Below are 5664 nucleotides of genomic sequence, written 5' to 3' on the forward strand. Positions count from 1 at the left end.
GTTAAGGGTTTAGATGGAGAGGAATTTGTTAAGTGTGTACAAGACAATTTTCTGATTCAGTATGTGGATGTACCTACTAAAAAAGGTGCAGGACTTGACCTACTCTTGGGAAATAAGGCATGGCAGGTGACTGAGGTGTCAGTGGGGGAGCACTTTGGGGACAGCGACTATAATTCTATTCGTTTTAAAATAGTGATGGAAAAGGATAGGCCAGATCTAAAAGTTGAAGTTCTAAATTGGAGAAAGGCCAATTTTGACGGTATTAGGCAAGAACGTTCGAAAGCTGATTGGAGGCAGATGTTCACAGGCAAAGGGATGGCTGGAAAATGGGAAGCCTTCAGAAATGAGATAACAAGAATCCAGAGAAAGTATATTCTTGTCAGGGTGACAGGGAAGGCTGGCAGGTATAGGGAATGCTGGATAAGTAAAGAAATTGAGGATTTGGTTAAGAAAAAGAAGGAAGCATATGTCAGGTATAGACAGGATAGAGATCGAGTGAATCCTTAGAAGAGTATAAAGAAAGTAGGAGTATACTTAAGAGGGAAATCAGGAGGGCAAAACGGGGGCATGAGATAGCTTTGGCAAATAGAATTGAGGAGATTCCAAAGGGGTTTTACAAATATATTACGGACAAAAGGGTAAGTGGGAGAGAATAGGGCCCCTCAAAGATCAGCAAGGCGGCCTTTGTGTGGAGCTACAGAAAATGAGGGAGATACTAAATGAATATTTTGCATCAGTATTTACTGTGGAAAAGGATATGGACGATATAAACTATAGGGAAATATATGGTGACATCTTGCAAAATGTCCAGATTACAGAGGAGGAAGTGCTGGATGTCTTGAAATGGTTAAAAGTGGATAAATTCCCAGGACCTGATCAGGTGTACGGAGAGCTCTGTGGGAAGCTAGAGAAGTGATTGCTGGGCCTCTTACTGAGATATTTTTATCATCGATAGTCACAGGTGAGGTGCCAGAAGACTGAAGGTTGGCAAACGTGGTGCCACTGTTTAAGAAGGGCAGTAAAGACAAGCCAGGTAACTATAGACCGGTGAGTCTGACCTCGGTGGTGGGCAAGTTGTTGGAGGGAATCCTGAGGGGCAGGATATACATGTAATTAGAAAGGCAAGGACTGATTCGAAATAGTCAACATGGCTTTGTGCATGGGAAATCATGTCTCACAAACTTCATTGAGTCTTTTGAAGAAGTAACAAAGAAGATTGATGAGGGCAGAGCAGTAGATGTGATCTATATGGGCTTCAGTAAGGCGTTTGACAAGGTTCCCCATGGGAGACTGATTAGCAAGCTTAGATCTCATGGAATCAAGGGAGAACTAGCCATTTGGATACAGATCTGGCTCAAAGGTAGAAGACAGAGGGTGGCGGTGGAGGGCTGTTTTTCAGACTGGAGGTCTGTGACCAATGGAGTGCCACAAGGATCGGTGCTGGGCCCTCTACTTTTTGTCATTTACATAAATGATTTGGATGCGATCATAAGAGGTACAGTTAGTAAGTTTGCAGATGACACCAAAATTGGAGGTGTAGTGGACAGCGAAGAGGGTTACCTCAGATTACAACAGGATCTGACCAGATGGGCCAATGGGCTGAGAAGTGGCAGATGGAGTTTAATTCAGATAAATGCGAGGTGCTGCATTTTGGGAAAGCAAATCTTAGCAGGACTTACACATTTAATGGTAGGTTCCTAGGGAGTGTTGCTGAACAAAGAGCCCTTGGAGTGCAGGTTCATAGCTCCTTGATAGGTCGCAGGTAGATAGGATACTGAAGAAGGCGTTTGGTATGCTTTCCTTATTGGTCAAAGTATTGAGTACAGGAGTTGTTAGGTCATGTTGTAGCTGTACAGGACATTGATTAGGCCACTATTGGAATTCTGGTCTCCTTTCTCTCAGAAAGATGTTGCGAAACTTGAAAGGGTTCAGAAAAGATTTACAAGGATCTTGCTAGAGTTGGAGGATCTGAGCTACAGGGAGAGGCAGAACAGGCTGGGGCTGTTTTCCCTGGAGTGTCGGAGGCTGCGGGGTGACCTTTCAGAGGTTTACAAAATTATGAGGGGTATGGATAGGATAAATAGACAAAGTATTTTCCATGGGGCTGGGGAGTCCAGAACTAGAGAGCATAGGTTTAGGATGAGAGGGGAAAGATACAAAATAGACCTAACAGGCAACATTTTCACGCAGAGCGTGGTACTTGTATGGAATGAGCTGCCAGAGGATGTGGTGGAAACTTGTACAATCACAACATTTAAGAGGCATTTGGATGGGTATATGAATAGGAAGTGTTTGGAGGGATATGGGCCGGGTGCTGGCAGGTGGGACTCGATTGGTTTGGGGTATCTAGTCGGCATGGACGGATTGCACTGAAGGTTTGCATGCTGTAAATCTCTATGACTCCATGACTCTACAACTGATGAAGATTTAGGGTGTAGGTTTGCTCGCTGAGCTGTAAGTTTGATATCCAGACGTTTCAGTACCTGGCTAGGTAACATCATCAGTGGTGACCTCCAAGTGAAGCGAAGCTGTTGTCTCCTGCTTTCTATTTATATGTTTGCCCTGGATGGGGTTTCTGGGGCTTGTGGTGATGTCATTTCCTGTTCATTTTCTGAGGGGTTGATAGATGTTATCTATATCTATGTGCTTGTTTATGGCGTTGTGGTTGGAGTGCCAGGCCTCTAGAAATGAAGATTTCTTTGTAATCTTAGATAACCTTCTTCATTGTCCACTATACTGCCACTGGTGTCATCCGCAAACTTGCTAATCATGCCTTCTATATCCTCATTTAATTCATTCATATAGGTGACAAACACAAGTGAATCCAGAACCGAACCCTGCAGAACACTGCTGGTAACAGGTCTCCAGCCTGAAAAACAATACTGAACTACTACTCTGTGGTTCCTCCTGTACAGCCAATTTTGTACCCATTTGGCAAGCTCACCCTCAATCCCATGTGATCTTACTTAATACATGAGTCTACGCTGTGGAACATTGTCAAAGGTTTTGAAAAGTCCAAATAAATATCCTAGATGGAGCACTGTTTGGTAGTCCCCAAAACCGCCAACTTGCCCTGTTAGGTGAGCAAATTTCAGAACATTTCCCATCTCTGAATGGGACTTCATTTCAAAACAAGGAAAACCGAATGGGATGTGCGGGGCTGTGGCTTCAGTATCTCTGCATTGAGAATTCACACCTCCATCTGGATGAATGCACTCAAGAAAAGGCACGCTGTAAGTTAAAGCTCTGCTGTTTGTTTTCTGGTCAGACAATAATAGAAATCCTGCGGGAATATCTGCGGTAACCCTTCAGATGAATACACTGGTCCGATTAAAGGTGAATTGATCTGAAGCCAGGCTGGTGCTCCCGGACTTGGAGGGACGAGCCGTTCAATTTCTCAATGAAACTTAAATGTCACAAATCCCATGTCAGCCCGCCATAACCCCCAATCAATTCGGAGGAAGGGAGATGCACGTTTGGAATGGGTGAGCTTTTCATAGAAGGAGACTGAGAGATACGCAACAGGTGAGAGGGAGGCAGGTACAGCCCTAGCCCTGCCCTAAACAAAAGCTGGGGGACCCTGTCCTGTTGTACCTGAGAGAGCAGGCAGACAGCTACAGGGGCTGGCATATATCCATCCTGCCCTCTGCACCGGGCAACTCAAGCATCAGTTCTTTGACTGGCAGCTTGAACACTGAGCACTGCTGCTATGCTGCTATATGTGAGAAAGAGTCAGATGGAGAAATCTGTCCAACATGTAGTTCTGCAGAGGGAGAGAGAATTTGCAATCACATCTTCTCTCTCTCCCCCCGGGGAATACAGGGCACCTGGGAGAGACAAGCGGTCAGAACAGGGGGCCAATGCTTCAGGGTACTGCAGAGAGAAGGGGCTGGAGGAGGCAAGGATAGATTCCAGTCTGCAACTCACTCCAGGGTATTTCTTATTCTGTACATAAACCGCCCAAAACTCTCGATTAGATTCTAGTCTGCAATTCACTCACTGCAGGGCACGTTATTCGATATATAAATCAACTGAACCTCTCACAAAGATTCCAGTCTGTAACTCCGCCCCTGGTACCTGTTATTCTATATACAGGTCTCCTGAACCCCTGCGGTTAGATTCCAGCCTGTAACTCCCTCCCAGTTATCTGTTATTCTATACATAAATCACCCTGAATGGCTTGAATACATTCCGGACTGTAACTGACTCCTGGGTATCTGTTATTATATGTATGAGTCATCTGAACACCACGATTTGATTCCAGCCTAAAACTCACTCCCTGGTCTGTTATTCCAAACATAAACAATCTGAACTCCTCAATTAGATTCCAGTTTCTAACTCACTCCTGGATATCTGTTATTCAATGCATAGAAATGTATTCCAATTGTTTGAGTAAGACTCAGTGCAGGGTAGATAAAGGGGAAACAGTGGATGAAATATATTTGGATTTTCAAAAACCTTTGAATAAGCGACCACATATGAGGATACTTTATAAAATGAGAGCCTGTTTTGATGGGGTTGTACATTGGCATGGGCAGGGGATTAGCCAACTACTAGAAGACAGACAGTCAGAATAAGACATGATTGTCAGATATGGACAGGTTAGTGAGTCGTAACAAAAACTTTGTAGGTGGAATGTAATGTGGGGAAATATGAGGCAATGCACCTTGGCAGGAAGAATGGAGGAATGAATATTATTGAAATTGGGAAAGACTATTAGAAAGCTACAACACAGTGGAATTTGGAGGTCCAAATTCCAAAAAGCTAGCATTGAAGTTCAACAAGTCATAGTGAGGGCAAATGGAAGGTTGGCAATGATTGAAAAGGGAATAGTTTGGAAGGTTTATTTTATAAAGAAAGGCTGGGTAGGTTGGGATGTTTTTCACTGGCGTGTAGAAGGTTGAGGGATGTCCTTATAAGGGTTTGCAAAATGATGAGAAGTATAGCTAGGGTTAATGGTGGGTGTCATTTCCATAGGATAGGGGATTTCAAGACTAGGAGATGTATTTTTAAGGTGAGCGGAGAACGTTTTAAAAAAGATATGAGGAGCAATTTGTTTTACACAGAGTGTGGTTCACGTGTGGAATGAACTTCCAGAGGAAGCAGTAGATGTGGGTCCATTTAAAAGAGGGATATGGACCAGGAGCAGGCAGGTGGGACTAGTTGAGTTTGGAATTATGGTTGGCATGGACTAGTTGGAACAAAGGGTCTGTTTCTATACTGTATGACTCTGTGATTCTGGTATTTTAGTTCAGTTTCCAAAAGATCTGAACACGATTGGACAGTGCTGGGTTCTGAGAATGGGGTAGAACAAATATTGCCACTCAGTTACTGCACCACCCCCCACCTTTTCCTCCGCTACATCGATGACTGTATCGGCACCTTCCACCCCGACCTCAAATTCACCTGGACCGTCTCAGACTCCTCCCTCCCCTTCCTAGACCTTTTCATTTCTATCTCGGGCGACCGAATCAACACGGACATTTATTATAAACCGACCGACTCCCATAGCTACCTAGACTACACCTCCTCCCACCCTGCCCCCTGTAAAAACGCCATCCCATATTCCCAATTCCTTCATCTCCGCTGCATCTGCTCCCAGGAGGACCAGTTCGAAATCCGTACAACCCAGATGGCCTCCTTCTTCAAGGACCGCAATTTCCC

This window comes from Chiloscyllium plagiosum, chromosome 25 (genome assembly GCF_004010195.1).
Source record: "Chiloscyllium plagiosum isolate BGI_BamShark_2017 chromosome 25, ASM401019v2, whole genome shotgun sequence".
Taxonomy (NCBI): Eukaryota; Metazoa; Chordata; class Chondrichthyes; order Orectolobiformes; family Hemiscylliidae; genus Chiloscyllium; species Chiloscyllium plagiosum.